We start from the raw sequence: 25,388 nt of genomic DNA on the forward strand, positions 1-25,388 counted from the left end.
TCATGGGACCATGAAGAATTAAACACAACTGAACAACAACATGAATTTTTGGAAATGCGAAGTAGTGAACCAGATTTAGTGTTTCTGTTGTTCCACTTCTATCTTGATATATGGTCTCAGGGACACTGCAGACAGACCTCTCTAGTATTAATTTCCAGGGTCAAGTGCCTTGTGGAGAAGGTAGGCAGACAATATGGTGGAACCTCAAAGTTTCAATGAAAAATAATCGAAACAATAACCATACTAGCAGAATACAAAATCAACCTTCTTGTATATATTACTAACAATATTTAGAAACTAGGAAGAAAACAGACATTTTTAAAAGCACCTACTATGTACCAGACACTGTGCTAAGTTTTAAAAAAAATATTATCTAATTTTATCCTTACAACAACCTTGAGAATTATCATCCTTATTTTATACCAGAGGAATCTGAGGCAGATGGAGGTTAAGTGACATTCAATTTAGTGAATGTCTGAGGCTAGAGTTAGACTTATGTTTTCCTTACTTAGAGAACTTTGCTTTCTATCCACTGTACCAACTTATTGCCTTAGATAAAAGAATAAAAAATACAATTCAAAATAGTCATAAAATAATGCATACAAATCTCAGATATATGCAAATATATACAATATTTATAATACTTGTCTATTTATTATCTATCTATTTATCTATATCTTTGACAAAATAATAATAATATTAATAAATACTACTTCATAGTAATAATAAATACTATTTAAAAACTGAAAAATAAATAAAACTAAACAAGATAATTAGTGAGCATTCACAGCTCATGACTGGGCTATGCCAATGCAACAAAAATGTCTCCATACCTAAATTAATTCACACTTTTATTTTTATGCCAACCAAATTACAGGAGTGTTACTCTTTAGAGAAATAGATCAAATAAAATTTATTTTAATAAAACAAAATGGTCAAGTATCTCATTGGAAATAATGAAAAACCATGAATTTAAAATAGTAGTAGTATATCAGATGACAAAATTACTTATATTGTAAAGCAGCACCTGTCAAATTAAATTATTTATCATTAAAACTATATGATTTTAGTTTTCAAATGGACAAGTAGATCAATGGAACATATTATGTGATACCCAGAAGAAACCAAACATAAAATAACACAATGTTTCTATTCAAGACCTCAAATACTAGAGAAAGTGCTCTTATAAAAACTATTTGAAAAGAAAAAAAAAAGCAATTTGGCACAATTGAGGTTTATACCACCATTTTATATAATACCAGAATAAGCTCTAAATGGAAAAGTGAACTAATATAAAGTGGTCCATAACAAACAATCTTAACAACCTTACAGAAGTATGGTTTGAAGGAACATTCATAATCAAATAAGGGAAAGAGGAGATCAAAAAGAAAAATAGAGAATTTTGATTGTATAATATTTATCTAATAAGGGGGAAAAATCTTTTTGGCAAATCTCTTGCTAAAAATCAGATATTGAATACAGGGGTGGAGCACAGACATGACTTTTTATGACACCTCTGACCTTCTCTCAGTAGATTAAACCTCTAAACTGGTTTTGGAGTCAAAGAACCCACAAATGTTTAGAGTACAACACATTTCCAGAAGAAGATAACTTGGAAGAACTTCAGAACAGGTCTGTTTCTAACAGTCTGTTGAGCCAGACCGCAGCACAGGGAGAGTGGGGCATGGAGCTGGGGTGGGGAGTCAGAGTGTTGCAGCTTTCACATACCTGGGAATCTTCTGTGAGCCTCTTAGGCTATTCTGTCCTGGTTGCAAGTAAGTGGTTTGGCAGATTTGTTATGAAAGGCAAATTGTAAACCAGTGAGCCCTGGAAGAATGTGGGCATTAGCTGCAATTACTTAGTACTGGAAGTCAACCAACAGAACTGCCCCAGGGTAAACTTGTAATGGGCTGAAGCTCTAGTTGATGCACTGAGGTCTCAAGCACATGAGGCTAAATAGTAATTGGACCATACTCTATTAATATAGATTAATATATATTATTAGGATTCTGTATGAGTAAACCTGATGCTACTATTTCTCCTGGAGAAAAAATGGCCCCCGGCCACTCTTTGTGCAAGTCCTGATGTGTTGTATAGGAAATGACAATTTTGGTGGGTGGAGGCAGAGGGGCAGGAAGAGAGGTGGGGAGAGACTGCTGGCTGACTTCTTGTCGCAGCTGCTCACATTGCTATCACGATCCCCCTTCATCTCCACAAAGAATAAAGATTGAAGATTTTCCCTTAACCTGAATTCCTGACTCCGGCTGATTTTGAAATATGCAGTCATCACATTTGGCACCCAATGTGGGGCCCAAGGACCCCACTTTTTTTTTTTTAATTTTTAATTTAATAATTACTTTATATTGACACTCGTTTCTGTTCCGATTTTTTTTTTCCCCTCCCTCCCTCCACCCCCTCCCCTAGATGGCAAGCAGTCCTTTATATGTTGGATATGTTGCAGTATATCCTAGATACAATATATGTTTGCAGAACCGAACAGTTCTCTTGTTGCTTAGGGAGAATTGGATTCAGAAGGTATAAATAACCCGGGAAGAAAAACAAAAATGCAGATAGTTTACATTCGTTTCCCAGTGTTCTTTCTTTGGGTGTAGCTGATTTTGTCCATCATTTATCAATTGAAACTCAGGTCTCTTTGTCAAAGAAATCCACTTCCATCAAAATATGAAGGACCCCACTTTTACTGAAGAAGTCTCTAGTGACCAGGAACTTAGGTGAATATTGTAATAGACAAACAGGGAACTTATTTTCTTAAAGACTAAACTAGTAACCTTTTTTGGCTGAAATAGGACAAATGCTAGCTAAAGAGTCTCCATCCCCTCTTCCCAATCCCCCACCCCCATCCAGGAGTGGTGCTATAGAAAGTATGCTTAAGCTGATAGAAGAACAAGGGCTACTTATAACTTGGGAACTTCTGGTACATTAAAATGCACCTTCCCTTGGTTCTTAGAGGAAGAGAAAATCTCTCCAGATAATTGGACATCAATTGGGCAACAGCTCTCCGCATAATTCAATGAAAAAGGCCCTCTTTCAATTTCCATCGAGGCATTCTATGTATACAATATAATACAGTTGGCTTTAAAAAATCCTATAAGTTTTAGAAGAAAAAAAAAGCTCTAGAAATAGCTGGGTGAGGAAGCCTGAGATACAAGAGGAAGACAATGAACAGATTAATGACCATATACCCACAGGGCATAGAGACTTAAGTGAGGCTCAAGGGTGTGGTGACTTTCCACCCCAGGAGGCAGCTTCAGCCCCACCTAAGGAGTAGGTAACTGACTCTCCTCAGTCAACTCCACCCTCTGATGGGGGGAGGAGGGGTAGTGGGGAGGGGCAGTGACAGTACCAGCAACCCCCCCCTCCCCCCACTCCCCGCATCCATTTGCTGCTATGAGTAGATTGCAAAAGGGACTAATTAAGGCCAAGGTGGAAGGGAGAGATGTAAAGGAACTCCAAGCTCACATTTTTCTTGTGATTCAACAGTTTAACTCTTCAGGTCAAGAAAGTAGAAAATATGCTCCTTTTGATATAGAAATCCTCAAAGACCTGAAAAAGGCTTGCACTTTTTATGGGGCTACATCAGCTTATGTTAAGATGTTATTACAGAATTTGGCTTTTGAAATCTTGACCCAAAATGACTGGGAATCTATAGCAAGGGTATGCCTAGAACCTGGACAAAACTATTTGTGGCTTTCTGAATATAGTGAGCTCTGTAGGATACAAGCCCAACAAAATAGTCAAAGTGGAGTTCATGTTGCAATCACCTGTGACCTACTAACAGGTGTTGGTTCCTATGTAGACGTCGCAGTACAGATTAATTATTCCAGAGCAGCATATGAGCAAATTGCTGCTAATGCTATCAAAGTGTGGGCTTCTCTCCACAATAAAGACGACAAGGGTGAGGCCTTCACAAAAATAACACCAGGGCCAAATGAACCCTTTGCTGACTTTGTGGGACGTTTGCAGATAGCTATCACAAGAACAAATGGGGAAAATGCAATAACAGACATTTTGATAAGGCAACTTGCTAAGGAAAATGCTAATGAAGTTTGCAGAAGAATTATACTAGGACTGCACAGGGAGATGCTCCTTTAGAGGAGCTCATAAGACGCTGTGCCACAGTGGGCACAAATGCCTTTTATAGTTACGCTATGATGCAGACTTCCCAAGATCCCAACATGGGAAGACAGGGTCCCTTCTGGCAAGGGACTTCCAGAGAGACTCGTCAATGCTTCAGTGTGATAAAGTAGGGCATCTGAAAGCTCAATGTTGATATAGAGAAAGAATGAGAAAACAGGGTGGGAGAACAAGACCCATTACCCCATTTCCAAAATGCATCAGAGGCTTCCATTGGGCCTTAGAATGTAGACAGATTCAGGGAAATGGGATGAGGGGCCCAGCCCCACGACCCCTGAAAAAAACACCCGGGGCATGATGGAAGCCAATGGTGTACCCAGAGAGTGCCTAGAAGTCCAATACCCAGACATGACCAATCAGCCAGGAAGCCATATGATGGGAGAAAGGGATTACACAATCAACCAACCAGGAAGCAACCTGATGGGAGAAAGGAATTACAATTGGAGAGAATAGAATTGTATGCATCTGGGACAACTGAGATACTCCCTGGAGAGGTGAAAATCTGTTCCTCTCCAGCCAATGGATCCCTTGCCTCCAGGTATAGTAGGCTAACCATTTCACCTTCTTTTTGTACATACAAAACAGTGTCCATCCACACACTGATGTGGAAACTGGGGATTGTGTAGATAATATCCCAGTCACTAATACAGGTAGACAAGGTGTGACATCACCCAGGAGAAATAGTAGCATCAGGTTTACTCATACAGAATCCTAATAAGCAACCTGATGATAGTCACCCAGATTTGGACTCCAGTTCACAAAATCCAGGAATATACTGGACAGCAGCTGTAACAGTTGACCGATCTATGCTCACAATCTATATAAATGGCCTACCATTAGAAGGATTGGTAGACACAGGTGCAGATTGTACAGTCATTAGAGGTGCCAAATAGCCCAGTCACTGGCCAAAGATTAAAGCAGACACCTACATGTCTGGCGTAAGGAGGATCAATAGCAGTGAAGTTAGTGCTGCCCCTATGAGACTTTTGAAAGCAAAACAGTTTTTACTCCATTCGTAGTTGATAAAATCCCCATCAATCTGTGGGGAAGAGACATTTTACAGCAATTAGGGTTAAAAATGAGTACTTTGTTTTTTTAAGCAGGGCTGCTGTTGAAGGCCTGCCAACACTTTCACCTGTTCCTATCCAATGGATACACACTGATACACCAGTGTGGATAGAACAGTGGCCCTTCAGTAGCGATAAAATTCAGGCCTTATTAGATATAGTACAGGAGCAACTTGACCAAGGACACTTACAACTTTCTCTAAGTCCTTGGAATTCCCTAGTGTTTGTTGTAAAAAAGAAATCTGGAAAATGGAGGATGTTGATTGATTTAAGAAAGGTGAATGAACAGATGGAAACTATGAGAACTCTTCAGCCTGGACTTCCATCTCCTACTCAGTTGCCTACAGAATGGCCTCGCCTCTTTGAGTAATAGATATTAAGGATTGTTTCTATTCTATCCCTCTGAATAAGGAGGATATGAAAAGATGTCTTTTCAGTGCTCAGATTAGTTAACGTGTTAACTTAGCTGAGCCTTATAAAAGATATTAATGGACAGTTGCCACAGGGAATGAAAAACAGCCCCACTATGTGTCAAATGTTATGTCGCTGTTGCTCTTGCTCCAGTAAGAAAAGCATTTCCAAAAGTTATGCTATTACATTATATGGATGATATATTGGGATGTGCACCTGAGGCACAAATGTTAGAAGCATGTCTACAAAAGACCATAAAAACACTAAGGAATTACAAATTGTACATAGCTCCAGAAAAAATTCAAAGACATGCTCCTTTTCGATATTTAGGATATGAAGTATATCCTAAGGTGTTTATACTACAAAAACTGTCCTTAAAAACAGAGAAGCTAAACACCTTAAATGATTTTCAGAAATTGATAGGAGAAATTCAATGGATGCGACCAGTGTTAGGCCTGACTACCTATTAATTGCAACTGTTATATGATATTTTAAGGGGAGACAGTAAATTCACCACTCCAGCTTACAAAAGAAGCTCAAAAGGCTTTGAGAAAAGTTGAACTGGCTTTATCCAATGTGGTTGAAAGAATCACTCAAAAACCCTTGGAAATAGCAGTTTTTGCCACACAAGAGGCATACACAGCAGTCCTTCATCAAGGAGACAGTGTGATAGAGTGGGTGAACCTCCCAGCACAACCAGAACGAAGCCTTACTCCTTACCCAGTGCTTGTGGCTAGAATTTTATTAAATTAAATTAGCAGTACAATTATCTGGGACAAGACCTGACAAGATATACACCTTTTACACCAATACACAAATTAATTGTGCTGTGAGACCATCCCAGAGTGGCAAATTTTATTAACCATGGCTCCAAATTTTACACATGAGTCTCCATTAAAGATAACCAGAGTATTACATAATTTGGTGATGGATTCTTGAAGAAAAGGTTTCTAAAATTCCTCTTAAAGTAACAACTATCTTTACAGATGCATTCAAACATAATATTTTTGCTGTATACTCTCATGACTTAACTATAAAGAGAGTAGTCAGAACTCCTTATCAGTCTACTCAGCAGAATGAATTGTATGTGATCATTCTAGCTCTTATTTATTATCCAGGAGATATAAATATAATATCTGATTTGGCCTATTCAGTAAGTGTGGTACAAAGAATTGCCTCAGCCCAAAGAAAATTTTCAGCCTCTAATATATATATCAGCTCTTTAAGAAACTTCAAGAGCAAGTGAGAAAGCATCCAGGTAAAAGTTCTATTTTGCATGTCCACTCTCATAGTGGACTTCCACGTCCCATTTTTGATGGTAATTCAAAGGCAGATAGCCTTTTAACTATGTTGGTCAATACTCCTTTATTCCAAGAAGCCTAGGCATCTCATTCTAAATATCATCAGGCTGCTCGAGATTTACGTTTATAATTTGGAATAACAAGAGAGGAAGTTAGGAGCATAGTAAAAGCCTGTACAGCTTTTGTTTTCCTTTCCATGCTCCTACACTACCTCCAGGGAAGAGCCCTCATTGTTTGAGACCCAATGAAATCTGGCAAATAAATGTGACCCATTATAAATCTTTTGGTTGTCTGTCTTTTATCCATATTGTGGTACACACCTTCTTAGGATTCACTTTTGCAATACCAGCGCAAAAGAGACAGCCTGAGTGGTCACTGAATTCTTCATGCAAGCATTTGCCATTATGGGTGTGCCACAAGCAATAAAAACAGACAATGGTCCTGCATACACCTCCAAACATTTTGCACACTTTTGTGCACAGTATAAGATTTTACACACCACTGGCATACCCTTTAATCCTCAAGGACAGGCAATAGTAGAGAGGAGAAACAGAGACATTAAAATGCTCCTCCAAAAACAAAAGAAAGGGGGAGCCACAGGTAACCCTAGAGAACTACTAAATCTAGTCCTTTATATTATTAACTTCTTGATTTTTGACAAAGATGCACTGGCTCCGGCAGACAGGTTTTATAACCCACCGGAAGGGCAGTGTCCAGTGCGAGCAGCTCCACTATCTTTAGATAATCGCCAGGTGATGTGGAGAGACCCAGAAAGTGGTGAATGGAAGGGACCAGATAGGCTAACTGCTTGGGGGAGAGGGTTTGCTTGTATCTCTACAGGTGGAGAAGGAATCAGATGGGTGCCAAGGAACCACATTCGCCTTGTCCATTGCAGAGAGATGGAGCAGACCCTTGAAACGAAGGAGAAGACCCAAGAAACATCGGGTGGTTCTGTTGCTGATTGTGCTCACCATTGAAAGAATGTGGCAGTTATGGCGTTTGACTCATGGACATAGAAAATCATTGGACTTCAAAACCCTCAGAAATCATTGGATTCTCTGAGACATTAGATTGTTGTAGGACTTTAAATCCCTCAGGAATCATTGGATTCTTTGAGACATAAGACTTGAAAGCCCTCAGGAATCATTGGATTTTCTGAGAAATGATAAGACTGTTACAGGACTTCAAAATCTGCTGGAATCATTGGATTCCCTAAGACATAAAAAGACTTTTGCTGGACTTCAAAAACTTGGGGGGATCATTGGATTCCCTGATATGTGAAGCAATGGACAATAGATTGGTTTTGGACTATCTCTTGGCTGCTGAAGAGGTATATGTGTGACTGCTGTTTACATACTCTTCTTCTAGGACTTCTGGCAATTTTTTACATCATAATGTTGATTTATATTGTTTGTTATACCGTTACTTGGGTGTATAATTCATGTTTGTTACACCACATAAAGCCTGCACTGACTGTGGGGAGAGTCATTACTAATAGCCTCTGCGTTGTTGCTATGTGCTATGTGCTATGTGTTCCCATGCTGATGGGTTTGTGCATAATAAGACCCTTGAGCCCAGAAACCTGCTAGCAACCCCACTTCCCTTTGGTGCTTTTCATCTCCCTTCCTGAGATGTCAGGGAGGGCGTGATTATCTCCTTTTTAGTGCTTTCACCTCCCTTCCTGAGAAGTCAGGGGGGTCATGATCACCTCCTTTTCGGTACTTTCACCTCCTTTCCTGAGAAATCAGGGAGGGTGTGATCACCTCCCCTTGGGGGCTCTGACCTCCCTGAGGAGTCAGGGATGGCATGATCACCTGTGTTCTAAAACAAAAGAAAGCGGGAGATGTAATGGGCTGAGGCTTGAGTTGATGCACTGAGGTCCCAAGCACATGAAGCTAAATAGTAATTGGACCATACTCTATTAATATATAAGCTTGGAGAAAGAATGGCCCCCACCCACTCTTTGTGCAAGTCCTGATGTGTTGTATAGGAAATGACGATTTTGGTGGGTGGAGGCAGGGGAGTGGAAAAGGAAGGGGAGGAGAGATTTTTGGGATTGCCATTGCCACGGTTGGCTTGGCTCGCGTCTCTCTCTGTTAGCTGGCTTCCTGTCACAACTGCCTATATTTGCTATCGCAATCTTTCTTGCCTATATTTGCTATCGCAATCTTTATTCACCTCTTCACTTCAATAAATATTAAAGATTTTTCCCTTAACCTGAATTCCTGACTCCAGCTGATTTTAAATACGCGGTCATTACAATAAAGGATTTGGACTTTAACACCTGGCTGTACTTATGTGGTGATTACTGAACTGAAATGAAGTTTGCCTCCAGTGACCGCTAGAAAATCTCAACAGAGAACATTACATTTTAGAGAAAACATTACAAGAAGGTTTGCTTATATCTCTACAGATAAAGAAGGAATCAGATGGATGCCAATGAGCCGTATTGCCTTGTCCATCAGAGAGAGATAGAAAAAGAGAAGACCCTCAAAACAAAGGAGAAGACTCAAGAAACACTGGGTAGTTCCATTGCTGACTGTGCCTACCACTGAAAGAACCTGGTAGTTAACCCTTTGTGTACTCATGAACATCAAAAATAATTCTCAATAAGACTGATGAAGGACTTCAAAATATGCAGGAATCATTGAATTTCCTGAGACATAAGACTGATGCAGGACTTGAAAACCTACAGGAATCATTGGATTCCTTAAAACATAAAGTGATGGACAATAGATTGGTTTTGGACTATCTCTTGGCTGCTCAAGTAGGTGTATATGGTTATGGTTCTGAAAATAAAATGAGATATTAATAAAATAGAAAATAAGAAAACTATTGAATTAATAAAACCGAGTTAGTTTTATGAAAAAACCAACAAAATGGATAAACCTTTAGTTAATTTGATTGGAAAAAGGAAAGAAGAAAATCAAATTGTTAGTCTCAAAAATAAAAACTATCCAAATTAGAACCATTCTCAATAAGATCAGGAGCGAAGCAAGGTTGCCCACTAACAACCTTACTATTCAATATTGTTTTAGAAATGTTAGCTTTGGCAATAAGAGAAGAAAAACAGATAAAAAGAATTAGAGTAGGAAATGAGGAACCAAATTATAACTCTTTGCAGATGATATGATGGTATACTTAGAAAACCTTAGAGAATCAACTAAAAAACTACTAGCAACAATTCACAACTTTAGCAAAGTTGCAGCATACAAAATAAATCCATGTAAATCATCAGAATTTTTATGTATTACCAAAAAAGTCCAGCAGCAAGAGATACAAAAAGAAATTCCATTCAAAATAACTGTCAAGTATAAAATATTTGGGATTCTATCTGCCAAGGGAAAATCAGGAACCATATGAACACAACTACAAAATGCTCTCCATACAAATAAAGTCAGATCTAATCAGTTGGCAAAATATTAAGTGCTCTTGGGTAGTCTGAGCAAATATAATAAAAATGATAATACTACCTAAATTAATCTACTTATTTAGTGTCATACCAATCAAACTTACAGATCTAGAAAAAATGACAAAGTTCATCTGAAAGAACAAAAGGTCAAGAATTTCAAGAGAATTAATGAAAAAAAAATGCCAATGAAGATGGCCTACCTGTGCCAGACCTAAAACTATATTATAAAGCAGTGGTCATCAAAACCATTTGGTACTGGTTAAAAAATAGAATAGTCAATCAGTGGAATAGATTAAGATCACAGGACAAAATAGTCGATAACTATAGCAATCTAGTGTTTGACAAACCCAAATATCCAGCTTTTGGGATAAGAACTCTCTATTTGACAAAAACTGCTGGGAAAATTGGAAACTAGAATGGAAGAAACTAGGCATTGACCTATACCTAACACCACATACCAAGATAAGGTCAAAATAGGTTCATGATTTATTATTATATTATAATCATTATAAGTAAAGTAGCAGAACATAGGATAGTTTACTCTTAGATCTATAGAGAAGGAAGGAATTTGTGTCCAAAGAGAAACTGGAACTCATAATTGAACACCAAATAGATAATTTTCATTATATTAAGTTAAAAAGTTTTTATACAAACAAAACTAATGCAGACAAGATCAGAAGGGAATTAATAATTTGAGAAAACATTTTTACATTTAAGGATTCTAATATAGGCTTCATTTCTAAAATATATATATAATTGACTCAAATTTATAAGCATTCAAGCTATTATCCAATTGATAAATGGTCAAAGGATAGGAACAGACAATTTTTAGATGACAAAATTATAACCATTTCTAATCATATGAAAAGGTGCTCTAAATCACTGTTGATCAGAGAAATGCAAATTAAAACATCTGAGATACTACTACACACCTCTCAGGTTGGCTAAGATGACAGGAAAATATAATAATGAATGTTGGAGGGGATGTGGGAAAACTGAGACACTAATACATTGTTGGTGGAACTGTGAATGGATCCAGCCATTCTGGAGAGCAATTTGGAATTATGTTTAAAACTGTACATACCCTTTCATCTAGCAGTGCTTCTCTTGGGCCTATATCCAAAGAGATCTTAAAAAAGGAAAGGGACCCACATGTGCAAAAAATGTTTGTGACAGCCCTTATTGAGCACAACCAAATGCAGAAAATCAGAAATAATAAATGCGTCTTTTCCAGATCATAATGCAATAAAACATTCAACAAAGAGCCATGGAAATACAGATTAAAAATGAATTGGAAATTAAACAATCAAATCCTATAGAATGAGTGGATCAAAGAACACATCATAGAAATAATCAATAATTTCATTATATAGAATGACAACAATAAGACAACATATCAAATTATGTAATACAGCCAAAGCAGTACTTAGAGAAAACTTCATATCTCTAAACATTTATTTCAATAAAATAATGAAAGAGCAGATCAATGAATTGAATTTTGACTATATATCACATTATGTAAAATAATTTCTTGGGAGTTTGACTATGTTAAACTAAAAACTTTTTGCCCAAATAAAACCAATGCAGCCAAGATTAAAAGGAAAACAGAAAACTAGAAAAAAAATTTGAGGCAAGTGTCTTTGATAAAGGCCTAAATTTTCAAATATGTTCAAATATTCAAATATATAAATTTCAAACTAAGTCAAATTTATAAGAATATAGTGCTAATTACTCTCTTATCTTTGCAACTCTCTTCTAGGTTTTTATACTACTACTATTCTTTTCTGGTTTTTCTCCCACCTGTTTGACTGCTTATCAGTCTCTGATTTTTATCCAAACTATATTTGACAACTATGCATGTCCACAAAGCTCCATCCTTAACCCTCTTATTCTCTCTTTATATAATGTCACTTGGAGATTTTTTTTTTACCAGCTGTGATGTATTAAATTATTTCTATGCTGATTCTTAGAGCTATTTATCCATTGTTAACTTTCTCTTGATGTCCCATTGGACATTTTGAACTAAATGTCCTATAGACATTTGAAATGCAAAATATATCAAATTGGGAAGGAGGGTAAGGAAATGGAGCCAAGATGAGGGAGAGTGAACAGGGACTCATCTAAGGTCTCCCAAACAAGGGAGACTTTAAATAATATCTCAAAACAAATTCTGGATTGGCAGAATTCAAAAAAGGATGGAATGAATCAATTTTCTAGTCCAAGAAAACTCTGAAGTCAGTAAGAAAGGTATATTATACCAGTGTGAGAGTGAAGCACAGAATGTTCTAGTATAGATCATTCCAGAAAACCAAAAGGTGGATTTGAGACTGAATCAACAATAGTAGAAGCTTCTTGAACTCTCAGCCCACAAAGGATAAAGACATCAGACAATTAGTAAGAAGATTATGAGTCCTTTTGCTTGAAATAGATGAAATAGGTGTGTTGCCTAATCTTGGCTCTGGATTGCAATCCTGGGTCACAGTCCCGGGGGAAAAGGGGCACTTGCTTGTGGACCGAAGGGAATGACTCTGATCATAGTTACAGGACAGAAAAAAAGTGTTTGTAATAAGGCCAGATAAGGAGTAAAAACATCTTTCCTTATATCATATCATAAAAAAACTAAAACCTGGGACAATACCCACTTTATATTTGGAGAAGAGGCCAGGTTTAGCATGAAGTTAAAAGTCGAGAAATAGGCTGGAAAAAGAGCAGACAATAAAAAAAAAATCATGACTATAGAAAGTTATTATGATAAAAGGGAAGAGACCAAAACACAAACTCAAAAGAAGACAATAAAGTCAAAACTGCTACATCTAAAGCCTCAAGGAAAAATGTAAATTGGTCTTAGTCCCCAAAAGAATTCTTGAAACAGCTCAAAAATATTTTTTCTTTTTTCTTTTCTTTTTTTTTTTTGTTAAAGCTTTTTATTTTCAAAACATATGCATGGATAATTTTTCAACATTGTCCCTTGCAAAACCTCATGTTCCAAATTCCCACCCCCCTTCTCCCCACCCTTCCCTAGATGGCAAGAAATCCAATATATGTTAAACATGTTAAAATATATGTTAAACACAATATTTATATTTATGTATACATATTTATACATATGTATACATATTTATACAATAATCTTGAAGCACAAGAAAAATCAGATCAAAAAGGAAAATAATGAGAAAGAAAACAAAATGCAAGCAAACAACAACAAAAAGAATGAAAATGCTATGTTGTGATCCACACTCAGTTCCCACAGTTCTCTCTCTGGGTATAGATGACTCTCTTCATCACAAGATCATTGGAATTGGCCTCAGTTATCTCATTGTTGAAAGCGTCATGTCCATCAGAATTGACCATCATATAATCTTGTTGCTGTGTATAATGATCTCCTGGTTCTGCTCATTTTACTTAGTATCAGTTCATATAAGTCTCACCAGGCCTCTATAGGATCATCCTGCTGATAGTTTCTTATAGAACAATAATATTCCATAACATTCATTTACCATAACTTATTCAGCCATTCTCCAACTGATAGGCATCCACTCAATTTCCAATTTCTTGCCACTATGAAAAGGACTACCACAAACATTTTTGCACATGTGGATCCCTTTCCCTCTTTAAGATCTCTTTGGGAATATAAGCCAGTAGAAACACTGCTGGATCAAAGGGTATGGAGAGTTTGATAATTTTTTGAGCATAGTTCTAAATTGTTCTCCAGAATGGCTGGATCCATTCACAATTCAACCAACAACGTATTAGTGTCTCAGTTTTCCCACATCCCTTCCAACATTTGTTATCTTTTCCTGTAATTTTGGTCAATCTGAGAACTTAAAAAAATAAAATTGGGCAAAAAGAAAAGGAATTTCAATAGCTTACTGAAAAAAAAATTCCTTAAAAATCAGAATGAGGCAATTGAAACCTAATGAAACATCAAGAAGCAATAAAACACAATCCAAAGAATAAATATGGACAAATCTAGAAAAGAGATTGAAGAGAGATAATTTAAGAATTATTAGACTAATCAAAAAAAATTAAAAAAAGAGCCTAGACCGCTTCTTTCAGGAAATTATCAAGGAAAGCTGCCCAGATATTACACTAGAATTAAAAGTTAAAATAGAAATTCAAAGAATCTATGGGTCACCTTTTGAAAGAGATTCCAAAATAAAAACACACATGAATATCATAGCCAAATTCCAGAGCTCCCAGGTCAGGGAGAAAATATTGTAAGAAATCAGAAAGAAAAAATTCAAATATTGTGGCATCACAGTCTGGCTAAGTTTCAACATTAAAGAATTGGAAGACTTGGAATGTGATATTCTGGAGGATAAAGAAGCTAGAATTACAATAAAAATTATATACTTAGCAAAACTATAATTTTTCAGGGGCAAATGGATATTCAATGAAATAAAGGACTTTTAAGCATTTCTGATGAAAAGACTAGAGATGAATAGAAAATTTGACTTTCAAACACAAGTCACAAGAAAAGCATGAAAAGAATAAGCAGGAAAAAGAAATCATAAAGGATTCAATAGTTAAATTGTTTACATTCCTAAGTGGGAAAATGATACTCGTGACTCCTAAGAACTTTCTAATTATCAAGTAATTATTTAATTACCAAAATCAAAATCAAAATAAAAAAGTTAAGGCAGTTAAAAAGAACATACATAGAGGTAATGAATGTGAATTGAATATGAAGAAATGATTATCTATAAAAATATTAAGGGATAAGAAAGAGGACAGCACTGGGAGAAGGAGAATAGGAGAGGTAGAATAGGGTAAGTTATTTCACATAAAAGGAGTGAAAAAGAGCTTTTACAGTGGAAAGGCTTTGAATCTTACTTTTGTGGGAAATGTCTCAAAAAGGGAAATCTAGGGGCAGCTAGGTAGCACGGTGATTAGAACACCAGCCCTGAAGTCAGGAGATCCTGAGTTCAACTCTGTCCTCAGACACTTAATACTTTCTAATTGTGTGACCTTGGGCAAGTCACTTAACCCCAGGGAAAAAAAAAGAAATCTATCTTACCCCACTGGAAAGAAAGTAGAGTAAGAGAATAAGTGAGGAAGGCAAAGTTATAAAACTATAGTCATATGAGAAAAATGCTCCAGATCTCTATTGGCTGCATAAATGTAAATTAAAACAATTCTGACGTACCATCCCACATCTATCAGATTGACTAATATGGCAGAAAGGCAAAATAACATATGGAGGAGATGTGGGAAGATTGAGATACCTATGCCCTGTTAGTGAAGTGATATGCTGATTCAACCATTTGGTAGAACAATTTGGAGCTATTCCCAAATGGCTATTACAATTAAGGTATGCAGCCTTTGATACAGCAATACTGCTACTAGGTCTGTATCCAAAGAGATATAAAACAAAAATGAAAAGGACCTATATGTACAACAATATTTATATCAGCTCTTTTGGGAAAAGAATTGATAATTAAGGGTATAGCTGTCAATTGAGAAATGATTGAAATGTGTATATGATTGTGAAAGAATACTATTGTGTTATAAGAAATGATGAATAGATGCTTTCAGAAAAAAAATCTAGTAACACATGAACTGAGGCAAAATGAAATGAGCAGAACTACAAGAATATTGTACACAGTGACATCAGTATTTCATGATGATCAACTGTGAATGACTTAGCTATTAGCAATACAATGATCAAAAGTAAATGCAAAGGCTTACATTTAAGTGCTGTCAATCTCTAGAGAAAGAACTAAAGGAGTCTAAATGCAGACTGAAGCATCCTTTTAAAACTTTGTTTTCCATTTTTTTGGTCTGTTTTCTTTCACAACATTACTAATATGGAAATATATTTTGCATCATTGCACATATATAACAAATAAAATTATAGCCTCCTCAATGTGGAAGGAGGGAGGAAAGGAAAAGAAAAAAATTTAAAACTTAAAATTAAGAAAATTAATTTTAAACATAGTTTTTAATGTGTAATTGGGAGAAAAAATAAAATAATAATTAAGAATATGCAAAACAGAACTCATTTACTTTCCCCTCCCAAGTTCTCCCCTCTTTCCTTAAGTTTGCTACTACTGTTGAGAGCAATACCATTTCACTTATTCAGAACTGCAACCTTGGTATCATCCTTGATTTTTCATGCTCACTACATACCACACGTACAAAGTTCTATTGATTTTACCTTCATAACATCTTTCATATATGACCCCCCTTTTCTTTTCTGGCATTGCCATCACCCTTAAATCTCATGCCTGGAATGGCCTGCTTTTTGGCATTCCTGTTTCGTCTTTTTCCACTTTAATCTGCACTCCATGTAGCTGTCAAATTGTTCTTCCTAACGTACAGGTCTGACCATATTATTATCCTCTTCCCATCCCCCCAAATTCAACAAATTCCCATAGCTGTCTATATCTTCAGAAACAAATAAAAATAAAATTCTGTTTGGCATTCAAGCTCTTTCATAACTTGCCTTACTCCTATGTTCCTACGAAGAATGGATATTCCTCTCTCTCTACCTGTACTCTGTGAACTAGTGCCACTGGTTTAGTTATTTCCTTATATAAAGACAATCTCTCTCTCAACACCACTGGCTGTTTTCACTAGTCGTCTCTCGTGCTGGAAATCTCTCCTTCCTCATCAATCTCTTGCCTCCTTGGTTTTCTTCAAGTCTTAGTTAAAATCTTACCTTCTACAAGAAGCATTTCAAGGTTCCCTCTTATTTCACTAGAACTTGTTTATCATCTCCAATTTGTCTTGTATACATCCTATTTATTGGTACTTGTTTTTGTGTTATCCTTCTATTAGACTGAACTGGGGGAAAGACAGAAAAGGGGCTATTTTTGCTCCCGACTTTCTTTAAATACTTAACATTTAGCACAGTGTCTGGTACATTATAATCTAATAAATGCTTTTTATATGAGACTGACAATGACTTTTCTTCTTTCATTGATTCTTACAGGATTATCAGCTTTCCAGAACTGGATTATCATGTTGGAACATCAACAGCTTCTTCCTCTCAGGTCTGACCTATGCTTCTAACCAAGATATTCCTGTTTGTTATCTACACCTAAGCATCTAGGAACTCTTTTCCTATTTTTCTTTTGTAGTATTCTTCTTTCCTCCATCCTAATAACACAGATAAAGATTCCATTCTGTTTTTCCCCCAGGTCTTTTCTTCTTTTTTCCTACCTTTTAGCCCATTTACTTCATTTTCCCCTCAACAAATATTTCATTTTCTGACAGGAGTGGAGAGGGGTTCTAGGAGCACCTTGATTTTCCTCTAGGAGAGAAACCAAATCTATATTTTGAGCATAGATACAAGTATTAACTTCAGATTTTGCCCACTTACATTATCAGCTCAATACACACACACATATACACAGACACACAGATAGACACAAACACCTTTTCCCATCTTGCCCTAGATTTTCTTGTGTTTTTCTTCCTAAGAAGATAACTGCTTCCATTGTCCTTTCTAACTATTGTTCCCTCTGAATAAAAAGTATATATCATATTATCAGAGAGATATTTATAAATCTACAGAGACAATGTATTGGCCTTGGGATTCTATTAGTACAAAGAATTCCCAGGTAAAGATACAGTTTTTTCCTTTTCTTTAAAAAAAACTTATTCAGGTTGGTACTTTCTCTATAATCTTATAGTTTTGAGAGCTGCCTGGATTGTTGAGAGATTAAATGATACGCTGAGGTCAAAATCATATCTATTGAAGATGAGACTTGAAAACAAGTCTTCTTGACTCAGACATCCAGTGACTCTTCAGCCACGATGATATGTCACTATGACATCTATTATGAGCCTAGTGCAGTTCTAAATCCAAGAACTCACTTCAGAGACTGAGTCGGACTGATAGCTAGTAAGTTTCTATAGGAACATTCTTTTCATAGAGTAGTTTGGATATTCTAGGGTCATGAAGAATGAACCAGAGGGTTGTTGTTGGAGGAAGATTCCAGAAATCAGAACTGGATGGGACACTAAAGACATTGAAATGTGCCTCCCTTCACAATCTTGCAGGGTCTACCATGTTTTTTGGGTCCCCAGTAGGATGGAATAAGGGAGGGACTGATATCAATTGGAGGAGGATTTACCTGTTGTCCTTAGACATGGCTGGGGGAGGGGGGAACTCTGTCCACACAGCAGGAATCAAGAGAAATGATACTCTCTTTGGGATGCCTTCTTGCCAATGCCCAAGAAAATATATGAGAGGGTATTGAGACCCCCAACATAAGAGGTCAACCAATTAACCCTATCTTATTTAATAACATCTATTTACTCAAAAGTTATAGAGACAGATTCATTTGGCTGCAGAGCCCTTTCCTTTCAACCTTGAACCTGATTTCTATGACATTACTGATGACGTCACAATGACCTTTCAAGCTGAAGGGAATCTTGGTTTCATTGAGACACATGGTATCCTCCTACTATGTTTTGGGCCGTGTGAGGACCCTCCTCAACATGTGCAAGGGTAACTCTCCTCCACCCTTTTTTCTATAAATACTATTAAGTATTTAGGTACTAAACCCTATTAAGTGAGGGTACAGGTAGTGATTTCATAAGTTGTAAAATCAGAGGACATAGGCTTGAGAACCAGGTTCTGCTCAGCCCATCACCTATCTGGCTCTGGCCAAATCATTCTTCCTCTCTGAACCTCATTTGACAAATAATAACATTATAGATGATTTAGACAACTTTCATGGTCACTTCTAGATCAATAGTCTTTGAATAAGTAAGTAGGAGCACTTGCAATATATAATTTGAAGTTCCTTGTGATGAAAAACCTGGAACTCCACCTCCTCCAGAACCCAGCATGTTCTTTTCCCCTGTCTTGAAGTTTCCACTTTCCTTTGGATTAGGAAACAGAAGTGGGTGCTTCCTATCCAAAGATCTTTCATAAAACATAAATAGGAGTACCACTGATGGAGGGGAGAGATAGCAACAAGTTTGGTGAATTTTTCGTAGACCAGTATGTTCCACATAAGATACATATAGATGAAGACATATATACAATGCACACATATATATGTATATGTGTATGCATGTCTTTATGTATGTGTATGTACACATATCTCCTGAGATATACACACATATACAATATGTACACAATATATATACACACAAACACATATACATATATTCATATGTATATGCGTATATATCCATGCATTTATATGTAAACATATTCACTGCTCATTTCTGAGACACAATAATGAAAAATGACTTGGGCTAGGAGATACATTATGATTGAATAACTATATCCAAGACATACAGATACAGTGCTGTGAGAATACTTGAGAATGGAGAGAATACTTTCCCCTGGGCATCTGGAAAGATTTTATGACTATTCAACATCCACTGCACTTTCTTGGGAAACCAGCAAGCAGGCTTATTGAATATTTGCAAAAGTGGCTAGGTTTATTAGACATTTACAAGTGCATCTTCCATAGACATCTCAAACTCGGCATGTCCAAGCTAGGTATATTTTATATGAATAGTGAATGGGAAGTCAATAGAACCTGGATTCTTTAGAAATAATGTCATTCCTCCTAACAGCTTCAGTTTCCCCTATCAAATAGTTTTAAGTTTGTAAAAAAGAAACTTACTCTAGAAGCTTCCATTGCTGCCTCTTTTTTTTTTTTTTCCTGTAGGATCATAATCCTTTTTGTCTGGTATTTAAAGCCATTCACAATCTAACTCCAACCTTCTTTCCAGACTGATTGCACATTATTTCCCCTTCAGCTAAACTTGAAACTGTTCTCTATATATGATATTCAGTCTTTGTACAAGGAATCCAACGCTCTCCTTTCATCTGTGTAGCATTTCCCAACTTCCTTAAAATCATTCCTTAGATGCCATCATCCTACAATGTAGATCTTTCCTGGTCCCTTTAAAAGAAAGATTCTCAAACTTTTTGGTATTTTAGGCCCCTCCTCACTTAGGTCTTTTGGTGAAATCCATAAAACTTTGTTTTGCCCACATTCATAATGGAAGGAAATGCAAAATTTCATTTAGAGGTTAATGAAAGGAAAGATTAAAAAAAGTTTTTTCCCTATCCAAATTCAGAGGTCTGTAGTCCTCAGGTTAAGAACCCCCAAATAACCAATAATCTCCTCCTATTAAAATTTTAAATTACTTGTATTCACTTATCAAGATATACATGTTTGTGTATTGATCAACCTGCCATCTGGGGGAGGGGATGAGGGGAAGAAGGGGAAAAATTGGAACAAAAGATTTGGTAATTGTCAATGCTGTAAAATTACCCATGCATATAACTTGTAAATAAAAAGCTATTACAAAATAAATTAAATAAAAATTAAATTAAAAAAAGATATACATGTTTGTTTCCTGCAAGTAGAATATTAAGTCTTCTTTGAAGGCTTCAGAGACTTTCATTTTTGTTTTTGTCTAAAAGTAACAGAACCTAGAGATACACAGTAGATAGAACTGTGAGCCTGAAGTCAGAAATTCTTAGTTCAAATCTGGCCTTAGATATTTACTAACTGTGTGACTCTAAGTCACTTAACTATTTGCCTCAGTTTCCTGTAAAGTGAACTGGAGAAGGAAATGGCAAGCAACTCCAGCATCTTTGACAAGACTACTCCAGAGAGTTCTACAAAGAGTTGGACATGATTGAAATGATAGAACAATAATAGTGCTTGAGGATAAGTAAATGAGTGCCAGCATCTGAGCCTTGAGAACAAAGAGTTTTGGGAATTCAGAGGCAGATATGAAGATTCTAATGAGGAAAGTGAGCCTCAGAGAAGGAGGAAGTATCTAATTCCAAAGGGAGCATAGTAGGTGAATGGTAATTTGAAAGCTGAGCTTTCAACTCCAAATTCAATGATCGTTTTGTTAAATCACTCTTGAATCTGGCCATAGTGAGTGCCCCAGCCTTCCCATTTAAATCACATAAAATACTCCTGCCCTCTCTACACTCTTCAGGCAAACTGGGCTAACTGCTTTTATTGAAAACACAAAGCACACCATTCTATATGATAATGATCTCTTTGTTTGGGGTAGTCTAGTGAAACTGAACGCCTCAGATCCAATACTGCAAAATCCAACTCAAATATCACCTCCAAGAATCTTTTCTTGAGAACCTATGGGACCTGGATTTCCAGATAGATATTATGAAAGTGTTGTGGTATCTAATGTAACGGCTAGTTCATAACTAGAAACTGAACACAGTTCTGGAAAATATACAAAGTTCAGAGCTCTGTCCATTACTCTTTATTATCACTGTCTAAACTAACTGGAATTCTTCATGTGGACAGAGGGTTTACCTTATCTAAAATCACATTCTTCCCTAGTATTTACAGAATAGGCTCATAGATCATAGATTTAGAACTGAAAGGGATCTTAGAGATCATTAAGTCTATACCCCAATATTGTAAGCAAGGATATCGAGATACATAGAAATTGAATTACTTGCTCAGGGTCAAGCAGCTTAATCTATGGAGTAGGATTCAAACTTGGTTGTTTTTAAAGCACTTGATCTTATGACATCTAACTGCTGGATTAAAAATTTGCTGGCTGAATTGCACGAATTGCATAAGTGAAGTGAATCCTATGTTGTTATTTTCTTCCTCATGCTCTTCTCTTTCAACATAACTAACAGAGGGCTAGGTGCTCAGATGGTGCTCAATAAAAGTCAAGTTAAATGAATGATTCATAAACCTGGAGGTCAAAAATCTCGTTGGAGGAGGAAATCTCAAGGCTAGCCAGCAGAGGGCAGCAGAAACACAGGAATAATGTTAATAGCACAGAACCTCACAAAATCTCCCCTAGAACTGGTTCAGCTATTTGGTTCCACAGTGAAAGCCTGCATTATCCAGCATTGCTACATCAGAATGTCTGGAGTGTTAGATGCAAATGCATCTAACTTTAATTTTTATCTAAATCAATCCACTTGTTTTATTTTTCTAAGGCAAAGAAACAGTCCTATGGACACTGACTTATCAAGAGTACAATAGAAAAGGGCATTAAATTTAGGGTCACGGGGTATGGGTTCAAAACCCATCCCTGTCACTTATTACTAATATGACCTCATTTCCCCCATTTGTAGATCAGCATCGTGCATTGGATAGATAGTATGCTTGATGTGATGTCAAAGAACTGGGTAAATCTGTATGAATCTGGACACAGTGACAAATTCAGTTTCTTTATTTTTGAAATAAGGTTGTTAAATCAGATGGTCTCTAAGTTAAATTCTGAGGTCCCTCACAACTCTAGACGATCTTCTTTGTAATTGCTTTCATTTTTTCCCCAATATGTCTCTGCCCTCATTTGACTGCTTTGGGGAATTTTAAAGAAGCAAATTGACTCAGTGATACCAGAGATGATAATGACCTTGCTTAGAATTTTACCACCCACAGCAAGGCAATACATTTCAGAATGAATGGGAAAGGAGGAAGGGAAATGGTGGCAAGAATACATCACCCAAGTTACGCAGGAGTCTCTCTTCCTGGTTGCTCCTCTTGTTCTTCTGCGGGGACATCTAGGCAGTCCCACACAATATGGTCACACTGAAATGAGGAAGCTGAGTCCAGGTGTTTTATAGGCGAGGGCGGGGGAATTCTCTCTCAGGACTATCTGATTGGCTTCTTGTTTCTGAGGTCATAGGCAAGGACACACCAATACATGATCTTGAATGGAAGATAGAAGTTTCCAGCAAGGAAGATTCCAGACAAGGATGGAGGGGGAATGGATATCAGACAAAAAGACACATATATCCAGAGCAGAAATGGCTTATAGCATGAATGGATTAGGTCCCTTTCTAAGAGAATTTTCAGTCTATTTCCAATAGTCTATTTTTAAAAAGTTATATCATTATTTCTTTGATGGCATCAATAGATCCTGACCCAGCATTATAATTCCTTTGCTACGAATGAGTTTGCTGTAATTCATCATCAAGATTTTGAAGGTCCTATTGTAGACTGATTCTAAAGTCAGACTGGATTTCCATTTCTTTCTGAGAAAGGGATAATTCTGAAGGAGTCACTGCTGTCAGTGGATCCTCCAATATGGGATAGTTAGGCTGCAGAAGAGAACATCAACAGATTGTAGAAGTTAGAACTGGAAATAGATCTTAGAAGTCTGCTAGCCTCATCCCTTTGTTTTACTGATGAAGGAACTGAGATCCAGAGAAGAAGCATCTTGCCCAGGGTCATATAAATTAGGAATGAAAAGCTTGAGATTGAATCCAGGACCTTTTGAAACAAACTGCATTGCTTCCCATTCAAACAAATGTTTGTTGAATAATGAATGAATAATGAATCTGTAGCTTCTTGGGAACTTGGGACGGAAATGATAGGAAACCAAATGCTTGAATGTGATTGGGAATGGGATAGAGGCAGTCAGGGAAATTAGGCAGCTCTGAAGGCTGCTGGGATATGGGAGTGTAGGCAGCAGGAGAGAACATTAGGCTATTTAAATTGGTAGGGACCATAGAGATTATCAAGGCAAAATTTGTCACTTTTTACAAAGTGAGAATGGAAATGAGTTGCCTAAAATTACATGGCTAGTTTGTGTGTTAAACCTTTTGATTTCTAGTAGAGTTGAAAGCCCCTTTCAGCTGTGTCAGTCTTTGGTTCTGTAATAATGCTATAGATTCATAGAATCTCAGGATCCTTAAGGATTGTAGATCAAGATTTGAGGTCCTCTAGGCCAATCCCTCAATTCTATGGATAAGGAAAAGTCTAGGAATATTAACTCATTCACAGTTTCATTGGCAATAAGGGGCCAGACTGACATTTGAACTCAGATCTTATTACTCTGAATTTAGCATCTTGTCCAAGGCCCTATTCTATCTTGTGTCAACCAGCCCAGTTTCTAAAGAGACAGTAATCTTCTCTAGAATATTCCTTAAAATTAGCCATAGGTAGCCTTCCACCTGAGCACCTCCAGCTGAGGAATTCACCTCTTTTTCACAAGGCATCCCATTGCTTTTTTGAATAGTTCTTCAAGTCTGTTTGATCTAAAGTTGTCAAGTCTTGGTCAAATCTTATAGTTTGTCAACCTCAGATTACTCATCTCCAAAATGTGAATAATAATAGTAACTTTTCTGCCTGTGAATAAAGATCTTAACAGATCTCTATATAACATTTGGGAATATTTTCCCTCCCCCTTTTCACTTATGCAATTCTCTGTCCAACTCAAATGCTGCTCCCTCCAGGAATTCTTTCCTGTCCTTTTCCTGATGGAAATGATCTCTAGGATTTTGCATAACACTCAGTTTGCCCCAATTTGATTCACTTCCAATGTAATATTGTATAATAGAGTAATTATACAGTGTACTGTACAAGTCATATCCTTCATGAGAGTATAAAGTGCTATAAGTGAGCAAAGACCGTGTCTTATTTAAACTTTGAACCTTACTCAGCAGCTTGAACAATATACTGCACACTACAGGTGCTTAATAAATGACTTATAGTCAAGAAGACCTGAGTTCAAATCCTGCTTAGATACTTATCAAATGTATGACTATGGGAAAATTACTCAATTTTTATATGTCTCAGTTCTCTTATCTGTAAAACGAGGGAGTTGGACTCTCAATGGTCTGCCTCTAAGGTTTCTTTCTTCTCCCTCTCTACAATTCTATGAACATAAATGTAAGCTCTTATTTATAATAACTATTATTGCTGTGAATTTCCTTAACAATAATGATTTATTTTTTCCTTCTCTTTTTTTTTTTTTTTTTTGGTACTTTGGGAATGGCTTCAGAGTTTCAGAGACAAGGAAGGAAAGAGAAAAACAAGTATTTTAAAAGTATCTCATATCGGCTAAGCACTGTGCTAAAGGCTTTACAAATATTATTTGATTTTCACATTAACCCTGAGAAATAGGTGCTATTATTATCTCCACCTAGGAAACTGAGATTGTTACTTGCCCAGAGGCACACAGCTAGGTAAGTATCTGAGGCTGGATTTGAACTGGTCTTCCTCACTCCTGGCCCAGAGCCCTGACCACTAACTAAATGGTTCAAATAAGAGATAAGTTGGGTGATACAGAAAAGATCAGTATAAAGGAAAAAGGGAGGAGGGGAGACTTCAA

At 36.7% G+C, this 25,388-nt stretch overlaps 1 protein-coding gene across 2 annotated transcripts in view; it reads right to left on the bottom strand.

Annotated features, from left to right (window-relative positions):
- LOC127544503 (maestro heat-like repeat family member 5) overlaps positions 1 to 22,859 on the bottom strand; it is a 135,243-nt gene extending 112,384 nt beyond the window's left edge. For both annotated transcript variants that reach the window (XM_051971165.1, XM_051971164.1), the window contains exon 1: positions 22,776 to 22,859. The gene's annotated coding sequence lies outside the window, so the exon portion shown is untranslated. The remainder of the gene's footprint in view (positions 1 to 22,775) is intronic.
- Between the last annotated feature and the right edge of the window lie 2,529 nt (positions 22,860 to 25,388).

The sequence above is a fragment of the Antechinus flavipes genome, chromosome 1, assembly GCF_016432865.1.
Source record: "Antechinus flavipes isolate AdamAnt ecotype Samford, QLD, Australia chromosome 1, AdamAnt_v2, whole genome shotgun sequence".
Classification (NCBI taxonomy): Eukaryota; Metazoa; Chordata; class Mammalia; order Dasyuromorphia; family Dasyuridae; genus Antechinus; species Antechinus flavipes.